Raw genomic sequence first — 27,469 nt, forward strand, 5'->3', positions numbered from 1 at the left:
GGGACAGTTCCAGCTAAACCCTATTTTCAGCTGGAAATGTATGTATATCACCTGTACAATCCATTCCATTCTTTACACTGACTTATGACATTGTTTTGGTCAGCATATTTCAGGCCTACACTGGAAGTCAACTTACCAGCCTTTTCTTTAAGGGTCAGGTGAATAAGAGTGTCAAAATAATAAATACAAATTATTTAATTGGACATGGATCTGTAAACATATCCAAAACCGTTGGATATGTAATTTTGCTGATGGACTTCTCCGAATTTTGTTGCCAGAATAATTATATTGGATTATAGCTAATCCTGAATGTGTATTAGTGGTCGACCGATTATCAGCCTGGGTGATAATTTGATCCAATATTCATACTTATACAATAATCAGAATGGTTCATTTGTCTGAAATAACTGCAGATAAAATACTTTCATTTAAATGCACTTCTCTGGTGCCACATCTCTCTGTAAGGTTTCTGATTGTAAGGCTCAATGTCCCGCCCACAGAGTTCTCTGACTGGTTATACATCACAAGAGCCAATCAACACTATTTCCTTTGTGAGAGAAACGTGGGAAAGAACGTAGAAAGACGCATCGCTGAGACGAGAGGTAAGAATACTGATGTTGCTATAAACATCACAATAATCTAAACTGAAGTTGCAACAAACATTACCCACATAGTTTTATCATCATCCTAAAATAAAGTTCAATTTTTTGTGGACAAACATTATTCCACCAAAAATGTCTGAACTAATGTGTTGGGGTAGTCTAATAGCTGAGAAACAGACTTTGGAAAGCAATTTTTTTCAGACCCCCGTTTAAATAAGGCAAACATGATAAATCAGCCACTTCTGATATGCAAAGGTCCCTGCCTAATACTCTTTGTTACAGTTTATTTATGCAGTAATATTTGTGTAACAAGTTTTGCGTTGGGTGGGGGGCCAACTTCACGAAGGTAGCCAACTTAGCTTTCCAGAGGTCTGACCTACCACAAGGAGTCACTTGCACACAACAAGACAGGGCAAATGTGTTCCAACCTATGCTGGACTCCAAACTACTGACCAGTGTTGTACAGATGTCCAGACTAACATTTAGAATAAACAGAGAAACAACACCCAACATAATACCAGAGGGGTTTCTTTATTTTATGATTCTCTCAGGTACTGAGGCTTCTACACAACCACAATACTGTAATGTATAGGCCCACACTGAAATCCCGATAGGTTTGCAAACTAGTAGGGCTGCAACAGTTGATCGGCAGCACTGATAACATAGATAACTAGATGGCAACAAAAACTGTAGATAGATTAGTTCCATCTGTGTGGGATGCAGCAAAAAAATTATGACTGAAGGCATGAGTTGCATTTTGATGTGAGACATTGTTCAATTTTGAATGCTTGGTTGAGGAGCACCCTGGTGTTGAAGTGCAAGGGTTTTCATTATTTGATTAATAAATTATCAAAATAGAGGTTAGTTGCAGCCCTACATGATAAACTAAAACAAGGTTTAAACAAACCTGATATACATTCCTGATTTCTACTTGACCAACGTTTGGGCCGAATGGCAATATCTGAAAATTACACCTAGTAAACCTAAAACACCATTAATACAACCATCCCTTACTGTAATGTTAAAACAAAAAAAATACGGAAATTGATTACAAATAACAATAATGATGCTAAACTTATCAGATTAATTTCCGATAGTCCTGTTTTCGTGAAGTTCTCAACCTCACGTAATGTGCTTGAAACAAGTGTACAACCTCACAGCAAAAGTGACAGCCATTTTGGAGAAACAAAAGCCAAGGGCAAAGAAATTCTAAAACAGCAAGTACATCAACGCAGTTAAAATATGGTATTTAATAAAGTATTAGTCATGTCTTACATGATCCAAAAATATTAAATGTAATTATTTATACACAATGAGAGATATGTTAACACTATAGAAGATATCAAGGGGCAGACAGAGAGGGGCAGAGAGAGAGGCAGAGAAGCAGACACATTGGCTTTTAGTGTTGGTTGGCCAGAAATAACCAAAACAAAGGCACAACCTGACTAAACAAAAACAAAGCTTGGTCCTTGTCCTTCATCACTGCATAACGGTGTAGTCCATCTGGTGCATCCTTTCACGTCATTCCAACTTCTCCCCTTTGAAATCCCATCTATCACAACATACGTAAATTGTCCATGACACCAACACTGCGGAAAACATTTCTACATACAAATGACAACCATATTTTGCTCTCATTCTACTGAAAACAGTATGTCAAGTTATCTGAATACTAATGAACGCCCTTTAGTTTTTTCTATCACATATCAATACAGTAACGTATTGCGGTCATGTCTAAGGATTACACCCAATGCAAATTATTCTGAATCATATTGCAAATTCAGATGCAGAAGATTTTGTAATAATACAGTCAACTTTAAAGGCCTCTTAAAAACAGAGACTGGCTTAGGCGTCTCTCCAACCAGGTAAGCCATAGCTTATGATATAAAGCACATGGACAGGTACATTGAATTTATTTGTGTGTGGACATGAACACATCATCTGAGAAGGCAGTCAACATAGGACTCCCATTGAGAGCACTGGAAATCACAAATAAAAATCAACCGTCCCGAACGGTTGCGCATTGAAGGCTAATTGGTTGTGAAGTAGCCTAACGGGAGAAAGCATGTGATTTCAGGGTAAATCAAGCATAAATAACAAAGGTAGGGTCATATCTCTTGAAATCACAGGCTGTTCCAACTTGTGTGAATTTCATCACGGCAACTCAATGTGACTCAGTAGTGTGTATGGCCCCCACGTGCCTGTATGCGTCTGGGCATGCTCCTGATAAGACGGATGGTGTCCTGGGGGATCTCCTCTCAGACCTGGATCAGGGCATCAGTGAGCTCCTGGACAGGCTGTGGCGCTACTTGGCAGCATCAGATGCACTGATACATAACATCCCAGAGGTAATCAATTGGATTCAGGTCTGGGGAATGTGAGGACGAGTCAATGGAATCAATGGCGTCATCATCCAGGAAGTGCCCACACACCCTGGTCACTTGAGGCACCAGGAGGAAACCGGGGTCCACTGCACCAGTGTAAGGTCTGACAATGAGGATTTTATCCTGGTTCCTAACAGCAGTCAGGGTACAGTTGGCTAGCACGTGGAGGTCTGGGCGACAATCCAAGATTATGCCTCCCCAGACCATCACTGACCCATTGCCAAAAAACGGCCATGCTGGATGATGTTGCAGGCAGCGTAACGTTCATCACGGCATCTCCAGACTCAAGTCTGTCACGTGTTCTGTGTGAACCTCTCATCTCAGCTGCCAATTCCGGTATTCTCCGGCGAATGCCAATGGAGCTGCACAATGCTGGGCTGTAAGCAGAGGTCCCACTAGAGGACGTCGGGCCCTCAAGCCACCCTCATGGAGTCTGTTTCCGAAAGTTTGGTCAGAAACATGCACACCGGTAGCCTGCTAGAGGTGCTCCTCCTGTTCCTCCTTACACAAAGGAGCAGATATCAGTCCTTCTGCGGGGTTGATGCCCTGCTACCGCCCTGTCCAGACCTTCTTGTGTAACAGCCAGTCTCCTGGTATCTCCAGAATCAGTCATGAAGGATAAGGACTGAGTAGTATTCTGTGGCCACCACCTGCAAAACCATTCCCTTTTTGGGGGTTGTCTTCCTGTAGCCTCTCCAGTGCACCTCACTTTCATTTGTATCCAAACAGGTGACACCGATTAACAATCATTTATGCTGCCTAACAGGACAAATTTATATATCAGAAGTTTAATTGATTTGGTGTAATACTGTGATGATTACATGTTTCCTTATTTTTCTTGAGCAGTGTATTAGCAAAGCATCACTAGAAAAGATACCCAAGGTGCAGTGGGATCAACATATCACAGATTTCAGTTATTGCATGCAAAGGATGCGACCAAATACGAGAAGGGCTTACTTTTGACATTATATTTATCTGTTCCAATAATTCTGGTGCCCTAAAATAGGGGGACTAAGAATGTCATGTGTTAATGGTGACACCAATATGTGCAACAAATACCAGCAAATGAAAACTGAGAATCGATGTTTCAGCCTCAAACTTTGAGTACAGGGTCACAAGAACATAAAAATGCTTACAGACCCAGTAATTACAGAAATATCTGTATTAATATACCTACTGATGTAAATGACCTTGTATAAGTAGACTTACTGGTGTCATAATTGTTTTGGTCAGTGGTTAGCAAATTGACCAGAGGTAGTTAGACAATTTCACAGTAGCCTGAAAACAACAGATATAGTTTGTTTTTGGGTATATTATTGTTTATTGGTTTACTGTTTGAAAATTCACAGATTATATTTACTTATGAATGTGAAAATATCACTTGTATGTCAGGGTGCGCAATATTGACAAGAATGTATATCATAATATATTCCTGTTAACATTTGAAAATATGGACGGCGATACATTGAAAAAGACTAAAGTCTGCAGCCTCTAAAATCACACCGATTTGCATGCTGGGGCTCGATCACATCAAAATGAATACTTTTGAATCTATGAAAATAAAACTATTGGAGTGCCAATTACAATACACCTTGTGGCCATTGCAATGCACACAGGAGCACACCACAATTATCTTGCTAGGAATACTAAGCTGAGCATCCAAAACACCAGGCTGCAAGGTAGGTGAAAGTTAAACTGTGCCTTTAAGTGGGGACCCAGGTTGCTCTGTGCATAAGAGTGCATATCTTTCGCAAAACAAAATGATAGTGCATGATTTATGTCCCTATGGAGCAACACCAAAGGTATGGAAGAGTTTGGTTTGGGTCTTTGTGCGTGAAAATGAATACATACATTAACACGTAGTTAAAAAAATACTGTTAGACATGTAAACTAACAAACATTGATAGCACATAAGGGAGCTTCACAAATTTCTTGATATAAATACGAACTAGCCGGGTCCAAAGCATCAGTCTTTAAAGCTGCTGGGTCTTTGCGTCTGAAATGAACATGCAGCCAAAATAACAATAAACATTTAAACATAGATTATGAAACCAGGTTGAAAACAATGAACAGAAACTGAAGTTATTTTCAACTACCTGAGTAATGATTTAGTATTATGTGACTAGTCACTTTATTTATGAACCCAAACTTCAGTTCATGAAAATATCTTTATAAACAACAAATGTTTCTAACTACAGTACTATAGCCAGTTGTCTACTGTTGCCCCAGTAATAGCTAACTTTTTAAAGTACAAATTACTTGTGGGTTGCTTGAACATACCAGGTCCGAACATTGTTCAGGGTTTTAAGATGCTTGTTGGGGAACATGGTTTTAATTTTTCTAAAACGTAAACCAGGTCTGTCATACACGTGCAGCATATATAACTGTACTGTGTCACAGCATACATATCCTGTCTGTAAATCATTGTGTCATGAACTGTGACAATAAATCACTGTTGCATTAATAAGCACGATTGACAAGAATATGGTTAAATTGTGATGATAGCTGTTATCGGGATAAGTCTTGATCACCCAGTCCTACTTAGATGCATAGACTAGATCGACAGAACAGATTGGAACCAAGCAACAACAGTTGCTCTCATTGCTTTGAATTACGTGGCACATTCCAATTTTCAGGCTACAAGTATGCAGATCAACATTCTTTCATGAAGGAACCACTTGTGATGTAAAAATTACATTGAAACGCTGCATTTTTCCAAATCTCGCAATCCAAGAAAGATCTGTCTCGGACAGATCTGTCCCTTCTGCTCTCTAGCACCTACAATCCCAGGCCTTCCTCTGCTTAACGTCCCAGCCATTCCCTCTTAATTTCAGCACCAACCCATAGAAAAAGGCTTGGTCATTAGAGATTCCACAGGATAGCACCCAGGCTGCCAGACTTACTACAAATGTCAACAAGTGAATATAGTAATAAACAGGGGGTTTAGGGGAGAACAGACAAAGCGGTACACTACACAATTCAATTTATTTTATTTCCAAACATACATAAACAATAGTATAGCTTGTGCATGTGACATTTCTAGCTTTTTCCAAAGCAAAAAGAAATGAACACAAACAAATTGAACTTGCCTGAAGCCAAAAACATGACTTTGTTAAAAACACAAAAACTCTGTTTATTACATTTATACATTCACTCCTCCCGTGCTTTCACTCTTTCTCTCTCTGATTAAAAAAAGCTACTTACTGGGTTGCTTTTTGGCATTCAAGAATGTTCACTCCCTGCTTTTTTGTCAGAGGCTACAAATTCTGGTTTGGTCACATTTTCAGACGGGCAGTCAAATCTATTAGCTGGAATTTAAATACAAAGCAAGGGCTTTTAAAGACATAGGGCCCTTAGGTTCCCAGTGCAAAGGGCTATAAGGTTGACAGGACTCCAGAGCAGTGGGGCAACAAACCATGTAGATGGCTGAACTAAGGGCCTTCTTTCACTTGTTACTTCAAGATTAGACTACTGCGACGCTCTTCTCACCAGCTACCCTGATAAGACACTAAATAAACTTCAATTAGTGCTAAATACAGCAGCAAGAATCTTGACTAGAACCAACTAATTTGATTACATTATTTCAGTACTAGCCTATCTACACTGCCTGCTTGTTAAGACTAGGGCTGATTAAGGTTTTTCTGGTAACCTTCAAATAATTACATGTGGGGGGGCTGCATCTCCCGTTGCGTAATGTAATGGCACAGAACACAAATGCACTTCAACACAAAATACCATGTCAAGAGAAGACCTGAACCATTTCTAATAACCAATTTGAATCTTTGGCAAAATAATTTAGATTTGGGGCAAAATACCTGATCAGATTGGCCTAACTCACTGCATCAGAATTGGCCTTGTGATTTCTCAAATTTACAGGATAAGAATTGGGCAGCCTGTGTAAATGTATGAATAGTAAGGCTGCTCTTGGTTGCTACTAATAGCCTAGGCTCTAGGACCTAGGTCAAAGAGGAAATCGGCTAGTCTAAAATGTTTCCATGGAATTTACTTGCCCATTGATATCTTAAGACAGGGGTGTCCAAACTGTTCCACAGAGGACCGAGTGTCTGCAGGTTTTTGGTTTTTCTTATAAATTGGTTCCCAGTTCAGACCTAAACAACCAGGTAAGAGAAGAAACTAACCAATTAGTAACTTTATTAGTCAATCAAGTACAAGGAGAGAGCGAAAACCTGCAGACACTCAGGCCTCCGTGGAAAAGTCTGGACCCCCCTTTCCTAAGGTATTGAATAGAGGTTATGACAGACTGTGACATTGTACCAAAAGCCTTGGTACATTTAAGTGTTGCTAATTATAAAATTACTTGGGAAGCCATGCTAAAATATCATACTGTAGTCAAGTGGAAATGAGGTTGTTCAGTGCTCAAGTAGGAAGGAATAAGTAGCCTTGTTGATCATCTGTCGGCCTAAAGATTTCTTAAATAATTTCTCTCAAATCAGAAAACAATCAGTCATGATTTGCACAACAGAACACCAGTCACTTGTAAGCTACCATTAGAAATTCCAGTATTTTCATAATTCCCACATCCAGACAGCACAGCACTATGAACCCACAAATGAATTAATAAAAAGATAGGCGAAAAGTTATTTCAGTAGCCAGGCTATTAGATGGTATCACTTGAGCAGTATGTATATCATCCACATCAAAAACATTATTGTTCTTGTTGAGCAACATGTAATTTCAAGACAATTTAAGAACATTTTTGTGTGATAACATTACACATTAGGACTGCACAGTTAATCAAAATTGTGATATTGACTCCAACTTGCGCGATTTTCAGTTCCAAAAAAGGTGAATGATATGCGCTTCACCCAAGGCATCCCACATGCATCGTACATCCGTAATTGTTTTTCTTGCGGAAACTGTAGGTATTTTTGTAGATTACTTCAATACCTGGACTAATTTTGTTAAAGTACTTCAAAGTTTCAATGTTAGTTTGAGTTAACACAGCAACAGCTAGCGAAGATGTCTATTTCAAGTTAGCGAGTGGCACCAAGATATATTGTCCAACATACACAACATGGTTATTAAAGGTTTCAGCTTCAATGTCGGAGCCTACAAACAAACTTAATATGGGAGAAAATATACCCTCAAGGGCCTAACAAGCTATGTTAACGGCACAAACACAGAAAATGCTGCAAAAGCCATTGCATTAAATGAGCAACTAAAAGAAATTTGGACAAAGGCTGCACCGTACACCTGCAGATTGATAATAAGAGTAAAATAAAAAACTCTGAACTTTAACTGGATTGTTATTCAGATTAATAGCACACTATGTAGGCTATGATATCTATTTTAAGTGAGATTATCTATGCTGTTTACACCCATGTTTGAAAATCGCACATCATAAGCGTAATTGAAATATTTGTCCAAGATATCTCGATTCTGTATTTTATCCAAATTGTGCAGCACTTTTACATATTATTGAAATCACCTGTAGTCCTCACTGTTTTCATAGTTGGTCATGCAATAGCATTACTGTATAATATGATGATCTTGCAGCTCCCAGTGTTTACTATAATGGCCTGGCAACAACAACACAATTAGAACAACGTTTATATCATCGATATAAAACCCTGTTTGTTCTACTTAAGACATCTTTGCCAGACCAATAATAGCCTATATGATTATCCTGATCCTTCTCAGATTTCTATATCAGATAGCTGTATTCACGATTAGTTTAAAGGTCTACAGACATTATAGAATGATCAAGTAAGGAATTTCTTACAATATTTATTGGGAAGAAAGGAGCAGGCTTACCGCGTTGGCAACGAGCAATTTCCTCCAAAGAGATTGTGTGGTGCAGTATGACAAGTCTACTCATCACCAGACTAGTAGAGACCAATTCATTTTACCAGGAGCTAGAGGAGTTCTTCAGCAAAAAACACCTACACATGTGAGAGTAAAGGGTGACTGAGGCAGATGAGAATAATTTGAAATCGAAAACCTTATGTAGCCTATGAAAAGACACCTCCATAGTGGACATTGATATGGTGCTGGTGAAGTCGCTGAGCACACATACATTGATTAAAGCGCAGAACCTTCTCTTGGCATGTCTGTCGATGCATGCCATTGTAAATTGAAATGTTACATAAATGATTATGTAAAGACACATTCTCCTCCCTCATTCACTCACCGTCTTGAAGTCTACAAGGGCAGGAACAGCCCTATATAGATATTCAAAACATTGGCTTTCAGCTATGGAATAAATCCAGACAAACTGGGGCCACTGTGTGGACATCCATTCAAACTAGCTGGTGAACAGGATGGTAACCTCAGGTCCGCTAGCCTGGTGAACAGTTAACCAAAATTATTTGCCTTGGATTTACTTGGGGTTTTCCACACACGGGAGAACTAACAATACAACTGGAATACAGAAAATACAAAACACAGGAGACAATACAGTAGAGGAGAAAGTGTACAGGGAAACATGGATTGACAAAGACAGGTAGATAAAGTTTTTAAGAACTGTTGCTTTACATTGGCCACAGGGAGCTGGGCTAACTTCTTCCAGTGCATCCAACATGATCACAGCATTCATGAAGACATTTCTATTCAAGAATGTTGTAAAACATAGTTCATACTCACAGAAAAGGAAGCCTCCCCTCTTTTCAAAATGTTTTAATTACAAAACTATTTTGTAATTACATCTAGAAATGTTGTTCAACAATTGCATCCTTGTGCTTATGAAAAAGCATCTCGTGCATGAGCCAGGTAGGTAGAGGGTGGTGGAAGCAGGCAGTGAAACAGGGACAAAGCAGATACTTTCACATGAAGCATTTTAGTGCACAATTAGCCTAATAACACAGATGCCAGTTAAAATGCTTTGGTAAGTGCAAGTCTCCTTTTTGGTTTATTGTCTCAGTTCACAAAGACATCAGAGGATAAGCAGCCAGTCACATGCAGCCAATTCTAAAAATAAACAAGTGGTGGTAAAGATGTGCTTGTTTGTGTTCAAATATACTTTGACCTCAGGGGGTCAGGCCCAGGCCTTAAAACCCCTCCTTCCACTCAGCAGAGTATCGCATGCTGGGTTGGCCAGCACTTGAGTGCCCACAGTCACTTCAACTGTCACCCAGGTATAAAACTTAAAGGGCAGGGCTGCATCGAAGATAGCCACAACCAATATTGACTGATCTATACATTAGGACAGTGTCTCCCAACCTTTTTCAGTTACTGTACCCCCAAAATGTTTTTGCACTGCTTTCAGTACTCCTGAAGTACCCCCTCATGTAAATTTCACTAGTAAGTCTATGGTGTCATAAGTGTTTTAAAGTACCCCCTGTGGAGAGGCCAAGTACCCCCAGGGGTCCTAGTACCCTTGGTTGGGAACCACTGCATTAGGACACAGGAAACATCTGTGTGTCCCCGTTTTGTTCTGGTGGTTTTCCCTGAAGAAATGTAACCCCACTTAAACATTTTCTATTACAGAATAAATACACTGGACTTCCAACTTCATTGGCTGATTCTGTCGCGAAGAAACTGGAAGGTACAGCCAGTAGACTATATTAAAATGGTGGAATGCTTCAAAGGTCCAGCCTAAAACACCCTTTTGGCCATTCGAAGCCTCTGTCCTACTCTATGGGCACAACAGGACTGACGACCTTTGAGACGGCCTATCAGCTTGCACCGGATATAAAGTTGAAGTTGTGGGGTTGGGGACAAGAATTAAAAAGATTTAAACAGTACAACTGCTGAAGCAACAGAGACAAATATTAGTAGGTGAATGGCTGCGGCACGCCCTGGTTGATCTGGTCAGTGAAGAACATGAAGGTTAGACCGATACAACAAGGTAGATATTGATATTGCTTATGTACTAAGTTTCCCTTGTGATATAACCACATCTAAGTCAATTTTAATGAAGTTACAATTCTCAGCCCAAATAATGAACACTTTTTTTTTAAATACATTGTTAACATTTTATAACAACAACTAGCACTCAATTCCCCATGGCAGAGCAAAATAATGTTTTAAATTGTGCAGCAATTTATTGAAACTGAAAAAGTGAAATACCCTTTCCCAAGAAACTCCAAATATAGTTCAGATGCATGCTGTGTCTCATCCATCTACACTCACCTAAAGGATTATTAGGAACACTATACTAATACTGGTTTTTGACCCCCTTTCACCTTCAGAACTGCCTTAATTCTACGTGGCATTGATTCAACAAGGTGCTGAAAGCATTCTTTAGAAATGATGGCCCATATTGATAGGATAGCATCTTGCAGTTGATGGAGATTTGTGGGATGCACATCCAGGGCACCAAGCTCCCGTTCCACCACATCCCAAAGATGCTCTATTGGGTTGAGATCTGGTGACTGTGGGGGCCATTTCAGTACAGTGAACTCATTGTCATGTTCAAGAAACCAATTTGAAATGATTCGAGCTTTGTGACATGGCGCATTATCCTGCTGGAAGTAGCCATCAGAGGATGGGTACATGGTGGTCATAAAGGGATGGACATGGTCAGAAACAATGCTCAGGTAGGCCGTGGCATTTAAACAATGCCCAATTGGCACTAAGGGGCCTAAAGTGTGCCAAGAAAACATCCCCCACACCATTACACCACCACCACCAGCCTGCACAGTGGTAACAAGGCATGATGGATCCATGTTCTCATTCTGTTTACGCCAAATTCTGACTCTACCATCTGAATGTCTCAACAGAAATCGAGACTCATCAGACCAGGCAATATTCTTCCAGTCTTCAACTGTCCAATTCTGGTGAGCTCGTGCAAATTGTAGCCTCCTTTTCCTATTTGTAGCAGAGATGAGTGGTACCCGGTGGGGTCTTCTGCGGTTGTAGCCCATCCGCCTCAAGGTTGCTGCATACCTCGGTTGTAACGAGTGGTTATTTCAGTCAAAGTTGCTCTTCTATCAGCTTGAATCAGTCAGCCCATTCTCCTCTGACCTCTAGCATCAACAAGGCATTTTCGCCCACAGGACTGCCAAATACTGGATGTTTTTCCCTTTTCACACCATTCTTTGTAAACCCTAGAAATGGTTGTGCGTGAAAATCCCAGTAACTGAGCAGATTGTGAAATACTCAGACCGGCCCGTCTGGCACCAACAACCATGCCACGCTCAAAATTGCTTAAATCACCTTTCTTTCCCATTCTGACATTCAGTTTGGAGTTCAGGACATTGTCTTGACCAGGACCACACCCCTAAATGCATTGAAGCAACTGCCATGTGATTGGTTCTTTAGATAATTGCATTAATGAGAAATTGAACAGGTGTTCCTAATAATCCTTTAGGTGAGTGTATATACGACAGATGGAAAACACATTACAGTGCAAGAGCAAAAAACAAGTGATCAATTCCAAAGAACTCATGGACCTAAAAGACATCATATGGGAAAGGCCTAAAGCATAAAAAGTTTCCCTGACCAAAGTGGGCTCCATCATTGTGAAATGGATTAAGTTTGGAACTACCTGGAACTAGCTTCAGAGAGCTGGGTGTCCAGACAAACTCAGACAGGCCTTGTTCAAGGACCAAGAACCCAATGGCCTTAATAGAGCTTGGGTTTCTCTGTAGAGAATGGAGAACCTGTCAAAAAGGACAAACACCACAAACAGTCCATCAACCATGCCTAGAGTAAAGTGACCAAATGAAAGCCTCTACTAAATATAAGCCTGCAGTTTGCCAAACAGCACTTAAAGAACACAGAGCATGAGGAAAAAGATCATCCAGGCTGATGAGGCCAAAATAGCCTACAAGGCATGAATACCAAGACCTACATCTGGCCAGGACAAGGTACCGCTCATCATCAGGCTAATACCAGCAATACAGAAAGGCCCTTGACAGACACATGATCCAGAGCGCACAAGACCTCAGACTGGGGGCGAAGACTCATCTTTCAGCATGAAAATTACCAGAAACACACAGCAAACACTGGAATGTCTTCAGGACAAGTCTGTCAATGTCCTTGAATGGCCATGCCTAAGCCCAGACTTGAACCCAAATCAACACCTGTGGGGGGGCCTCAAGACCACAGTTTACCAATGCTCCCCCACCCAACCTGAGAGCTTCAGAGAATCTACAAGGAAGACCAAGAAGACTCAAAGCTGTGATCAAAGCCTGGCACTTCTAAAATGTAAAGTGTCTGAATACTTATGTACATTACATATTTATTTTTATGGGTTTTTGTGTTTATAAATTGGCACTCATTTCTCGAAATGCGTTAAACTAAATTCTAAACCAAATCGATTGACCCTAACTGCCAAGACAGAAATTGACATTGTCCTTTAATGGGAATTTGGCAAAATGCCCTTTTTACTATCCTTGCAAGGACTTCTCATCCTTATTTGATCTGTTAAATTTGATCTGTTTGAAAAATACATTAAGCTGCACCACATAAGCCTACATTAATTACTAACATTAAATAGGTGGATACCATAAATCTACAACTATAAAAAGAAGGGTGTATGTAAATCATAAACCAACCAACAATTCAGTGAATGATGATACAATCTAGTCTGGCTGTGGCAGCTCCAGTATGATAACAGTTATTGTGATAGTAAGAAATGACATATGGCTAAAAGCAGGATCACAGGAAAAGAGGAAAATCAGCACTATCACTGACCAAGCCGCATAATCCTAAAAGCTGAAATCCACAGGCAGGAAGATTTTAATTCCATTCATACCCTGTGCTCACAGAAAAATCCAGTAAAATGAAAATCTGTATGAAACGGAACAAATAACCCCTGTATTATCTATCAGTCTCAGGTGCACCAGTCAGGCCAGGAGGGCAAATGTCAATCAGACACATTACGATCTTGCTTCTGCTCTTACAATCTGATTGTCATGGTGAACATCGGTGAGCATGATCTTCATTGAAAACATCAACTCTACTACCAACCAAGCAGTTGCAGTTGCGTAAAACTCCTGGTACTTTAAAAAGAGAGAAATACATCCTTCTCTTGTGGAAAACCTTAATTATGTTGCAAATCACAGCTAACTTTACAAGTTGGAGAAACAAAGGTTGATGTCTCCATGTAAGGCACTATGTATATATGTATCACAGAGTGGCCTCACTCCTGCTAGATATCAACACAAGGCAGGGGATCTTGTATGGTTACAGGTGAGTCACAGCCTCTGTAAATGAAGACTACCATTGAGAAGCGGGCCACAGTTTGTGAATGTGCGCGAAGTATCCCCTGATGTTCTCCTGCAGGCATATTGTGATTGTGATGTTCTGACCTGTAAGCAACTATGAGACGAGAGACCTAGAGGCTTTAATACTGTAGTCACTGATTATTCAATCACACTTCCAAGATCAGAGAAACCACAGCGGAGCTCAGAATTCCGTAAAAGATTAATTAGTTGAACTACTGAGGATTCTCCTGGCACAGATATAGAAGCGAATACTTATAGAACCCAAATGCAACAACATGCATGATGATAGGTGCCATTAAGAGCTGTAGGAGGGTAGGGAGAGTTCAAAACAGTACGTTAGTGTATAAAAAAAGAAACTAATTTAACAAATGATATCCTACAACATTTAGGGACAGACTACCGGCTGATGAGTATAGTTTGAAATGGAGGTAAATGAATGGCACAGTGGAAACATCACTGCCCTGCAGTTAGCTGCACCATTGGGAAATCAGTGTTGGAATCCTGCTTGTGGATTAACCCATGGATCCTGCGGAGGGTGGTGCAAGTGCCCAGCACCATCTAGGTTTGGGCCTTGTAATGGTTTAGCCACTCCTTGTATCAGCTTGGGCATCACAATCAAGGTAGAAGGCCAGCCGTTCCTGGGAGTCATATCTATCAGAAATAGGCTATAGATATTCTAGCTTAAAATGTTAGAGACATTTCTCAACAAAAAAAATGTATGCAAGTATATTTCAACCATAGTTTGTGGCTACCAGAACTAACATAACTCTGGTCCTTTGTAACAAGACCAATTCTCCCCAGTTTCTCTCATGACCCCATTTTAAAATGTGGCAACCCTGTCGCAAACACTAGTTTAGGAAATGCTGGCTTAGCCTATAATCAGAATGTGACAATGGTGAAAAAACAGCCCCAGAACACTGATATTTAAAGTACACAGAAACAGCAAGAAACGTAATTCCAAAACGGATAAGCCTAGATTTGTATCAAACATAGTTCAATTCGCTAATCTGTAAAAAACATAGCCAAATCATTGTATTTTAAATAATTACCATGATATATACCCATAGATATAAACTGGTATACTCATTTACAAACACAGGTAATACACATATGCATGAAATACGGTAAACGAAAACAAAGCATACAGTTGTATATAACCTTGAAATAAATCAATCATATGAACAGTTAAATCTACAGAACACCTGAAAAGTAATGTATTACTACTGTCTACAACCGACTACCTCCATGTTGTCCTACATCCCACACTATAAGCACTGGTTTCACTTTCATATAATTACAACCAAGCATAAATACATAATAAACTTGTCCATTTATTACTACGTTTGTACATTAACTTCCATTTCCAACATGTATTATGATAAGCCTGAATTCAGTCGAAGATGGGCTGCTGTCTTTCAGTCCGAGAAAAAAGCGTTATGGAAAAAGGCTTTTGAACGCCATCTTGTTCGTTGCAGCTGCCTGGGCCCAGAATACAGGAACCCATTCATTCAAGGAGGTGGGGGCGGACTAGCAAGATAAATTCATCTTTGTGAACCAGCAATTACAAATAGCCTTTTTCAAAGCAGGAAAATGTTTAACATGACAACGCCATTACGGACCGTCATAAACTAGTAAAGGGGGAAATCTAACTCATCCTCTCTTACAATGTTACAAATCTGCGATTTTCTTTGAGACAGTTTTCGAGAAAGCAACAATGTTGCTACTTCCAGTCAAAATTGTGCGATGAACGGCTGTTTAAATTGAACTGAATGCCCCGTTAACACGTTTAACATGTTTACACAAAATTCCCCTCCCTACATTTTATGTTCAGCTCTAGATAGAAACTAACAGGATTAGCTGCTTCCTCATTTTAAGTGAACGTTACCCATTTCCTCTTGTCTACTCCATGAAATAGCATTTATGCTGGAGCGGCCCAAGGGGCCTGGCTATTGTCTTACCACTAGTACAGTAATAGTGTTTTTTTTGTTGCGTTAACTCATCTAGTGCAGTAATTGACCTATGCGAGGTTTATCAGATTGTTGAAATCCAATTAACATTCGTTTACTTCATCTGTATATATTTAACTAATGAAGAGGATACAATTAAGACCAATGAAATGCACCCGTACACAGAACGTAGAAAGCAGGCTAACCAGGCAACTTACTACTATTAAATACAGATTGCTTGTTCATGTAATAGCTAGCGAGGTTTTAATAATTACTGATTCTGGATTAAAAGCTACATGCAGTAATTATTTAATGCCAAATATGATTAAGTTGGCCAGTTAGCAAGCTATAGCTATCCGTGACGCGAGCTAATTTGGTGGCTGGGTGATACTAGCTAATATATTTCGGCCCATTACAACCTGTACATAGGGGTACAGTACATTTTATAAACTACCAAATGAGGCGATGTTCGTCTGAATTTATTCGAAACCGAACGTTCTAGCATCAGCTAACTCGATCTATGTGGACCAAGTTACTACTGGCACACATCGTAAACCACCGTCTACTCTAGCTAACCTGCAAACGTAGCTAGCTAGGCTGTATAGCTTTCTATACGTCGTTAGCCTCCGCCGATTTTGTAGACGGGCGGTGGTACTAGCTAGTATCAAACGGTTGGGTCCAGTTTAAGTGAAGTATAGTTTTTTTGTCTCACGTCGATTACCACCTTGCTGTTAGTTACATATGTAATATATTACTGTATAGCACAAGTATACAACAAGTCTATAGCTTAAAGTATTTCATAATTGCTAAAATACCAAATCGGATGTATCAGATACACATCCTCTGTTCCACTTGGGACTGAAATTGAAGTACATTAACTGGCTAGTATTTAGCTAATATATAAAAAACTAAATATTAGCTAGCTAATTACTGTAAGAAATATTGGCCAACCCAGATATTCACATTTACGAAATCCAATAAAAAAATGGAATACACTCACACCGTTGTGGTGCTGTAGTTACGTTTAGCTAGCTATATAGCGAATATACTTAATAGTAGTAGTTAACTAGCTAGATAAGTGAATGACAGAAACAAAATGTTACTTAGTGCTGTAGCCGCTAAGCTATTAAAACTAACGTTTACAAGCTGCTTCAAACGTTTAAGTTTAAAGCAGCCAGTTAACGTTAGCCAACTCAATGTATGGTATTGCAAAACATCTAAACCCCAGCCACCACCAGAAATAACCATAACCAGAGACCAAGTTGGCATAAAGTTAAAACTACAGCAATGTATTGTACCGTGAATAGTTATGATCACAATGTATAGTGCAACATCGAATGATTTAAAGTGATTAGTGTAAGATGAGTGACTAACGTTAGATAAATAACCCCCCCCCCATCCCCCGTCGCAGTAACTGAACTGCATTAGTTTCAACCACCCAGTCACTCAACCCAATTTAACCCCTTTCGTCTGACTTCCTAGCTAACTAGCCTGCCATCTCAAACAACGTTTGCCAGTTATCCAAAAAAATATAACCATGCCAATCATGACAGACAAATCACAACTTACCCGTTTTCAATCGAGGGTATCCGTTGTTTATATCGCATTGACTGGAAACAGCGAAGATCGACTCCTCTCCACCTAGCACAGACTAGAGCTAGCAAGCTATCGAGGAGCGGCACTCCCCGAACCCAGCTTTCGATCCGCCAAGGGGAGACACACCGGCACAGAGATCAAGTAATGTTCAACCTACCAAACGCTTTGTGGAACAACAATGCGTTTGAGTCTAGGCACTGTCTTCTAATTTACAACAGCTTATATCCAATTTTATATCCTTCTTGTCTTCCCCGTCGTTCCCCTATTATCTATTTCTCCACACCAGTATCTCAAACTCTTCCTCCGGCCATCAAACAGCAGAGATGGGCGCGGTAGCCCTGCTCTCAGCTCTGGGAAACCCCACGTTACGGCTGCGTCACAACGCACGGCTAAGGGTCGTTCAAGATTTGTATAACTGTACTTCAGCTCCTTCAATCCTTGTCCATCTGTCTGATCGTTTTCAACTCAAACGTAGGCTCATCAGCCTGATTCAAAATATTTTTGTTGTTGCAATTTTTGTTTGTTTGAATGGGATGTCATTATTGTGAATTTCCAGGACCAGTGTGATAAAACAAACAAGACCAGTCCTATTATACCTAGCCCAACTTTCTAGACCAGAATGGAACTCGGGTCACATTTATAGCTACCTAAAGTACTACAAAGCAGTGCACAAAAAATATCCAATTGGTTAATTATTCCATCACAATTTAAACATTTCGCTGTTTCGCAATAATATGACTGGCACTTGTCTATTTCTCAAATGTTCGTCTTGATAATCTTAAAATAAAAATATATGATGTATGTTACCCTGAGGGAGGGAAAGTGGTGGAACAGGCATGGCTCAAGCATATCAATGAAAACAAAACAATCACCCTGATAAGGCCTTACAGGTGTGTAACAGTCAGGAACCCCACCTCCCATGGTATAAAATAGCCAGCTACAGCTGTGTTCCATGATTTTACTGCTCTTCACTGTGACTTGAATGCCATGGGGCTGAAAAGGTGTGGCACCTTGGTCATGCAAGTTACATATACATCCTAAGTTTTTCTTTTAGTCACTGTCTTTGTTGGGTTCCAACCGCCAGCTGTTGTTGTTTTTCACTGCAAGGTTGTGTTCTGTGGTCTGTTGCTGTCTGGAGATCTGGTTCTGTGCTTTTCTCTGCTAGCTGTGGTTGTGTCCTCTGCCTTGCCCTTACTAATGCAAGTTAGGCCTCACTTTGACTGATCCCCTTGGGATGTTTGGTGTGTTCTGCTTAGAATGTGATTCTGCTGCTCTAGGCAGTTTTTGGTTTGTGGGATTCCTATCACCCTGTATCTTGGCTGTGGGTTTATTCTGCTGTTTGTAGTTTTTCATGGGCTCCTTTGCTGGGATTGGGCTGCGGTTGCTTCCATGACTGTGGATTTGGTATTCCCAGGATTCCCTGTTTCATCCCATGTGGCTAAGCCTGTTATGTGTCAAGTTTTTTGATCTTCTCCTTGATCCAACCGGTTGAAATTGGGAGTGTTTTCTATCCTGTCCATGGTTTGGCTGGTCAGGATTGCCTGATGACAGAGGTACTGGTACTGACGTCACCTTATCTTGAATGGTCTTAGCTGGTTTTCAGCTACCTGTTGTAAGCTGTTGGACAACATTCAGTCCCTTTTTTCTATTTTGCAATCTTTAGGTTCTCTCCTTATTTTCCACTGACATACAACTTTCTGTATAGTGGCAGTTTTGGTTGTCTCCTTGAGCCTGACAAACAGTTTTTGTTGGATGAGCCCATTTCCCTCCACCTCGGGTAGTGAGCACACTATGCAAACAAGGCTCAAAGACTTGGACTTGGTGCATGGCATCTGGATGGGTTAACCTCTCCAGATTGACCAATTCATGTGTTGGTGACTCACTTCGTGTGGTCCTGCTCCTTAGACCTCTGGTCAAGGGGTGGAGCGGTTTCCCCTGAGACCTTCCGGTGTGCATGTCTCTGTTTACCCATTTCGACGGTTCATTGGGCTCAGCGGGCCCATGTTTTGCCTTCTCCCTTGAGCAGTTCTTTGCTTTTGACCTCTTCCCACCAGGATAGTGAACCAGGAAAATGGAAATGTCCCCGAGCAACGTTATTTGAGGATCAGTTTTCTCAGCAGCTCACTTTTCTCCAACTAAATCATATCAGTATCTGGCTGTCCCTGGCCCTCTTTCTCCACTGCTACTGACCTGGGCTTATCAACCTGGATAGGAATTAAATGAGAAGGTGATTGTGCTGTATCAAGGATTAACTACAGCAAAAAGATTGACCTGTTGATTGCAATATAAAAATGTAAGTATCCTCTTTGAGGGCCATAAAGAAAGTAATGCTGCATACCCTAAGACTGACATCTCAAATGTAAGAAATGCAAATGTAATATCTTAAGAACATGTTCAAGAAGCTATATATTTAACAAGAATTAGACTCAGAAATTGACTAGCTATTGCATGTTGGCTAGTTACAATAAACACCTGGCTGGAAGGCATCATGGTAGGTATGCCTTATCTAATTGTTGCACAACACAGGATTGATTAATACTTGATAGCTGTTGAATTAGGTAAAAATGCTTAAATTTGTATTGCCCCGCAAGTGGAATAAGCTGGCTTGAATACCCTGTACCAAAACATTTTAAAGCCATGATGAGGGTTATACTTGAGGGGAAAAATTTGACTGTTTTGTATTAGTTTGTTTTCTTGTCTCTATTTTATATAAACATTGTATTGTCTATAAGCCACTTAAAAAATAAAACATGTTCTTAATGACTTGCTCAATTTACATATAAAAAAAAAAGGCTCTCAGCACTGGCACCCCATCATTGCTTACTGCTTTGGTGTCACGGTATGTGCTAGTAGTAGGCTCACAATCCTGACTGAATCCTCTCTACTGTCACTGCTATTGTTTGACCTGGGACAGCTGCTGTGGCGTTGTCATTTAGTGTGAGGTACAGTTTCAGCAGAACTACTAGTAGCAGGCGCTATGTCTCGTAATTGTGTATAAAATGAATGGATGTTCATTCTAGTATTATGCAGCACTTGAACTGTACCGGAGAGCCCTCACCCCCTCCTGTCTCAAAGTGTAGTGAGTGGTGAAGAGTTGGAATCCGCAACAAATCCCACTACTCTGCCAAGCAAGTGAAAGAAATCGTCTTTGACATTTTAGACTACCGAAGGGTTTATTTATTTTTTAACTAAAGTAGAAAGTACTTCAGTAAAGTACACAAGTCAATTCCGCCCAATAAATTAAGCCTGTAGGTTTTATCTTTAGCCCTGGCTTTAGACCAGCGTGTCAGTCTACCACCTACTTTCCCTCATGTCAGTATTTCACTTATCTGAGTGAAGCTGTGTAATGTACCTGTTGTCAAGATGTTTGTAATCACGCTTGTGAAAACTACATGTTAATAATTTGTATGCCTATATTATTTTGGTGAAATTGTAATGCTGTAGAAAAATGAGTGCATAAGACAGGACTGACTGACCTTAGTCCCTGAACACAATACTATAGCAGTGTAAAACCTGACTGAGACGGGGGGGTCCGGAGATACTGCGGCCCCATCTGAAGATAACCCTGGACAAGGCTAACCAGGTAGTAACTCTGCCCACTTTGCCAAGCATCCAGACCAAAGGGACATCAACCCTGGGAGACAAATTCAGGGATATAAATAGGAGCAAGTCCTTGTAATGCATTGTAGGTTAACAGTAAAACCTTAAAATCCACATGTCTTAACAGGCACCTGGTGTAGAGCTGCTATTACTGGAGTACTGGGTTTTTGTTTTACATAGGATTCTAGGGCAGCTGTTTTTAGTCCTAATTTAAGTTTTGTCTTTTCAGGGTAATCTTGTTGAAGAGCATTCCAATAGTCTAACCTTGAAGCAACAAAAGCATGGATAATTTTTCGACCATTTATTTTGCATTGTTTCAAAGATGGGGGGGGGGGTATGCTGTTGAAATATACTGTATTTTTTATATTAATCAAGAGATCAGGGTTGAGGGTAACATCAAGGTCTCACTGTTTTTGGGGGAGTGGGGGTATGACCTCAACAACCATTGAGGTTCATTGTGAAATCTGCCAACACATCTCTATAATGAGCATTTCAGTTATTTCAGATCAAAAGTTAAAAAAGTAATAAATTATGTCTAAAACACAAGCTTCCAGGGTCAGATATTTTGGGGCTTCTGCATGTTGCATTGAAATGTAAAACTGTATCTGCATGATAGCAATTGTTCAACTATGTCATCTGTTTTCTGTCAGCAGTTGAGTTGTGAGTCTGCTGTAGGTGTCATTATTTAAATATGTTTGGAACAATTTGGAAGACCAATAAACAACATCTAGCTAATGTTACTCGTAGCTTCTGATTATATTAGTTATCGTTAAAATAGAAACAATGTAGGCCTACAGTAGGAACGTATAATGTCAATGCTTTACTAATCACAAAGAGAGAAACAGATTATGTACATATTGGTCTGTAGCTAGGTAAATCCGTAAACTTCACACAATCAAGGCCTAAGTGCTCATTCCAAGTACATTTGAAGATTTTGTTTTTACAACAACAGAGCATGCTAGCAACACATTGGCTAACTAAACAATGTTATATCCTCTCTTCACAGTTTATTTATTTCCTTAAGGTTTCTGCTGGAGTGCTTCTATCTTTGCATCACAATTCATGTTACTCTGCATTCTACTCTTCTATTCATTCTACACTGCTGCTTGTAAAAAAAGGAAAATAGGCCACCCGCATCCATCCTTAATACTCTACATTTTTATCGTGAAGCAGCCAAACAATGCACGTCACCTGTCACAAATAAGAACTAACCAGGCTAGTCCGTGCCAGCATGGTTTCACTTTGGTAATGGGCACTTTTAGGGTCTACTTTACCAGACACAACACAAAAAGAAACCAGTGAGATTTATTACTGTACTTGTTTAACCACGTCTCTGTAAAGCATAGAATGGTGTAGCTTTTTGTTCCTAGGCTAGTCTGGAGCGTCACCTCAAGACTAGCCTAGAATAGAAGGTGTAGGAGGATGAGATGGAGTAGTAGGACTAGAAGCAGCCATAGTAATGGTTGTGGTGTTGGTAGTAGTAGATTACATTAGAGATGATGTCATGATCTGGGTTTTAGAATGAAGAGTTTTTTAAAAAGTAATGAAGTTTAAAAGTATTAATCGTATCAACATGAAAATGTCAAGCAACATAATCCAGACCAGTCTACGTGTTTTAAAGTTTTAACTGTGTTTCAGCTTAAAAACTGTGGGAGGAATTGTGATGAATACTGATAAAGAATAATATTAATAATAATTAATTTTTCTAATAAAGTTACTGTGGCTTGCTTTAACCCTATCAAAATAAGTTCTGGGTGATGGTGAAAGAACTGACTTTAAGGTTGAATAGCAGAGAAGTACAGAGATGTCTTGAATGGTTCCAAATGTACTGTTAGAGGGTAATTTAATACAAATTATGCTAATGTATAAAAATCCATACCATAGTCTATGAAGATAAATAATTGAACCTGGAGCACCTTGCTGTGCAAGCCCCGGTAGTACGTTTTTGAATAATTAAAATGTGGCAGCTTTAAGTCACCCCACTAATAATAACAAATATGATGAAGACAGCTAACTGTGACAGCTAAAATTTGTCCCAAAACAATTAGTCTGGCACATCCTATGAAAAAAACAAATAGGACAGACAATAGGTAGTTGGTAGGTGAATGTACCAGTCTTTTGAGGAAAATATCAGTCAACACAAAAACAGCAGATCATTATCACCAGCAGCTAGTATTGTATGTGATTGCACTCAGAGGAAAGGCTGATGCACACTGGGTTAGGATGTTACTTAGAGACCTGGAACACAATATCCCCTTGTCCATTACCCATGGGAGAGAGACAGCCTCTGCCCTCCCACAGCGTGACCCTCCAGTGGGGAGACGGGAGCATAAACAAACCTCTCTCCTAGAGCAACATTTCCATTGAAAAAGACACAGGAGTTCCACCTCCCATGCGATAAGAATCCATCTCACACTTTATTCCACTGATTACCTGCTCTTCACATGTATTGAATGTCTCGATCTTGTCTTGGACTCAACATTTGTACTCTGTCTCAATTCAGACAGTGAGAAGTCTTAGATTCTCCCTGAGACCAGCCTACTAATAATCAGCCCACGATTACCCGAATAATTCTTGAAAAACTATGTTAGGTTGACATGGTAACAAAGCACTGTATTTCTTCCAAAGCCACATTGCAACCTCGCTCTGCGTGCTCTGGCTTCTCCAGCAATGACTGCCATTTGATACATTTGGAGCATATAATTATGCACAAATATGTAGTGTACTCACGCGCTCAAACTTCATTCTTCTGTTTTGCCTATGATAACCATGAATAATTTCTGTGCCAGAAAAAGAAAAAACATTTAGACCTTTTATCTACCATTGCGGACAACGTCCTCTGTAATTTTGAATGGAATAAAAGTGGCGAACTGATAAACAAAAAATATTAAATAAAATATACAGTGGAGAGAACAAGTATTTGATACACTGCCGATTTTACAGGTTTTCCCACTTACAAAGCATGTATAGGTCTGTAATTTTTATCATAGGTACACTTCACTTAAAAAATCATATTGTATGATTTTTAAATAATTAATTTGCGATTGTGGTTCCCCAACGATTGTGGTTCTCCAACGATTGTGGTTCCCCAACGATTGTGGTTCCCCAATTTTGTGTTTTTGCTGTGACACAACATCAGTTTTTCACCTAGGTAGTTATTTCATGAAGTTAAGCAAATCTCTTTAGGAGGGGGGGAGCAATGTAACCCTCTTACACTGCACTAACGCTAGCTGGACCCTGCCCTCCATAATTGAAAGTGTTGCGCGCATTGGAAAGACAGTCCAACAATTACTTAATCTGATTCATCAAGTTAGACAAATCTTTGATATTCATCATGACTACCCTTTAAATCCAGCAGATAGAATAACAATAGTGGACAAATAATATGTGCATATATGCAGTACAACAATCCAAAAAGAATTATTGAAATCACAGAGGTTGTTCAGGGTTGCAAATCTAGATTATATTCTTGACCTACAGTTACATATACCCTTTTAACTGAATAGGAGATTTTGCTGTTCGTCAATACCAAAAACAATTGTCTTCCAAAGACAAAGTTATTTGGGTAGCTCATTTTGGAACTTAACTTCAGAAACAGAATAAATAAATAAAAATTGCAAAAGTTATGACTATAGTGTCCACATTTCACTTCACCAAAGTAAATAGACACCCTGACAGGAAGAGATGCGTTGCCCTCCTTGGTCTTCTGCAGAGGTTAGGTATAGGTAAGGTTGGCTCCTGAGAATCTGCACAAACAACACCATTGGTGATATATATCACCTGAAACAAAGGCAAATTTTGTGGTAATACACAATTTATAATATTTTGATTATTAGACTAGGTCTTGGCCCACACCTCCTGAGTACCAGGCTCTAAAGACTTGTTGCTGCCCCTGTCCATGCCCTTGTCCAAAGTCGTCCTGGTTGTGCTGCAGATCAAGACGATACCTGAAGATTCCAGCTGACACTCTGCTCACCACCACCACCCCCCTGTGGTCCCTGTCCTTGTCTATCTGGTCATGCTTCTGACTTGGATTAGGTTGTATAGACTGTGTGTGGACACACCCCAATTGCATTTCTACATTTCTACAATTTCTTCTCTTAAAATGTTCACCGGGCAAAGCCAGAAGAGGACTGGTCACCCCTCCGAGCCTGGTTCCTCTCTAGGTTTCTTCCAAAATGTCGGCCATTCTTAGGGAGTTATTCCTAGCCACTGTGCTTCAACACTGTTGTTGCTTGATCCTTGGGGATTCAGAATGGGTGTTTTGTAAAAGCACTTTGTGACAACTGCTGATGTAAAAAGGGTTTGATAAATTTGATTGATTGATAGACTAGAATTTGTATAGTGATAATTCAAATTCTATGAATTCAAAACAACTTTGACTTTTAAATGTTTACCTTTTCTACACAGAACAGAAGGAGTCATCTTCCTTAAAAATATAAAAGCAACCGTAGGATGGGTGTAGGCAAAATGAGTCCTGAGGAAAGATGACAATTAGTGTTTATGTTTTTTTTGTTCAACTCAATATGCTTAATAATCAATGACATGCACAAACGATACTACACTTTTAAACATTGCGCTAATAGCTATTAGACCTCAGTTCTAGGTGGAAAAATGACCAATAATCCACTGTCACCACAGTAATTTGAACTAGATCCTAACCAACTAAACAAAAGGAAAGAAAAGTGGAAGATTATAACATAACTAAGGCAAAACATTAACAATAATCTTCAAGACTAAATTGCTTCAATCGCAACTAAAAAGCTATCAGCTAACCTTGACAGAAACATTCATTATATTGAAATGCATAAAAGCATGTTTCCCATTAACAAAGGCATGTGTATCTCAATGGACTTTACTAATCATCCAGGGGTTTACATTTGTTCCTCAGCATCAACAAAGTACTTAAAAAAACACTTCTCCGGCTAGTGCAATTTTCTTTAAAAAATGTGTGAGTACAGATGAAACTGAACAACTCTGTGTTAATCGCACTACCAGGGAACAAACAGAGCTTTAACAACTTTTCCCCCAGCAACCAAATAAATATGGTACCCAACTGCAGAGCAGGCCTCCAATATTGACGAGCCGTTCACGGGATGAATGTGACAGAAATGTATTTAAACTTGTCTTTAACAGTGACAGTACATTAGGCCGGCCCATTTAAGGCATTTGTGGTCCCACTGGAACGTCAGCAGATCTTTGTCCAATCTTTGTCTGATATAGACGTAACAGGTTTCTTACGCTAAAGTCTGGGGTTTAATTCCCTCCGCTGACAGCATCTACTTAACACTTCATTTAAATGTGTCTTAAATATTTAATTAGGTGCCAACTTCAAGGATGTTTTCTGATACAAGAAAATTATTGGGTCAATTCTTAAACTATTTTTGAAAATGTTTAATTGTCACTATAAAAAGTTATTAGTAGCATTAGAGTTCTCCTCAAATAAAAATACATAACAGATCTTTGCACCTATAAAAAAATTAAATAAAACATTGGAACCGGTAACTCCATAAATGCATGTTTTATTTGTAATCCTTCACTGAGCATATTACAAAAAACATGCTCAAAACTTCAGCACAGTATATAATTAGTACTATGTACAATAGAAATTCCTTCTAGAAAAGTAAAATATGAAACATTTTTCACATCTATATTTAAAGTTTAACTATTGGCATGAATACTGATGCTCAAAATGGATGATCAACTTAAAAAGGCTTACTAAAATTTAGAAGGGTTCTATGTAGAACCATATTTGTCTTCCAAAGACTATTTCTTGCCTTCCAAACAGCCATAAAGTGACTGTATGTCATTCTTCAGTTGTGTGTTATTAGTTGCAGCTCCTTCCTCAATGTCGAAACAGGCACTATAGTCCAGCCCAATCTTCCTGTGGCACCTTCTCCTCTTGCAGTCCACTCCAGTGGGTATGCATCTATGTCGTTATTGTCTTATAACCTTGATATGATGGCACCGATGTTGCTAATTAGGCATTTGTTGTAAACATTTTTAATTTCTAGCATCAAAAAGGCATTAAATTATAAGCTATACATATTGAAAAACAATATCATACAGCAGGCAACATTTCAGCACAGCACTGGCGGTTATACATTTGGCTTTAAACATACAAACTGTTAATTGTGAGCAGACTACCATGTCTATGGCCATCATCTCTGGCAACAGGGGGATATATTTGTACACCCCAGACGAATTTC

At 39.6% G+C, this 27,469-nt stretch overlaps 1 protein-coding gene across 1 annotated transcript in view; it reads right to left on the minus strand.

Moving 5' to 3' along the window:
• The window catches only part of gnb1a (guanine nucleotide binding protein (G protein), beta polypeptide 1a), a 50,777-nt gene extending 32,662 nt beyond the window's left edge, over nt 1–18,115 (minus strand). The window contains exon 1 of the mRNA XM_010875374.3: nt 17,634–18,115. The gene's annotated coding sequence lies outside the window, so the exon portion shown is untranslated. The remainder of the gene's footprint in view (nt 1–17,633) is intronic.
• Between the last annotated feature and the right edge of the window lie 9,354 nt (nt 18,116–27,469).

This window comes from Esox lucius, chromosome 12 (assembly GCF_011004845.1).
Source record: "Esox lucius isolate fEsoLuc1 chromosome 12, fEsoLuc1.pri, whole genome shotgun sequence".
NCBI lineage: Eukaryota > Metazoa > Chordata > Actinopteri > Esociformes > Esocidae > Esox > Esox lucius.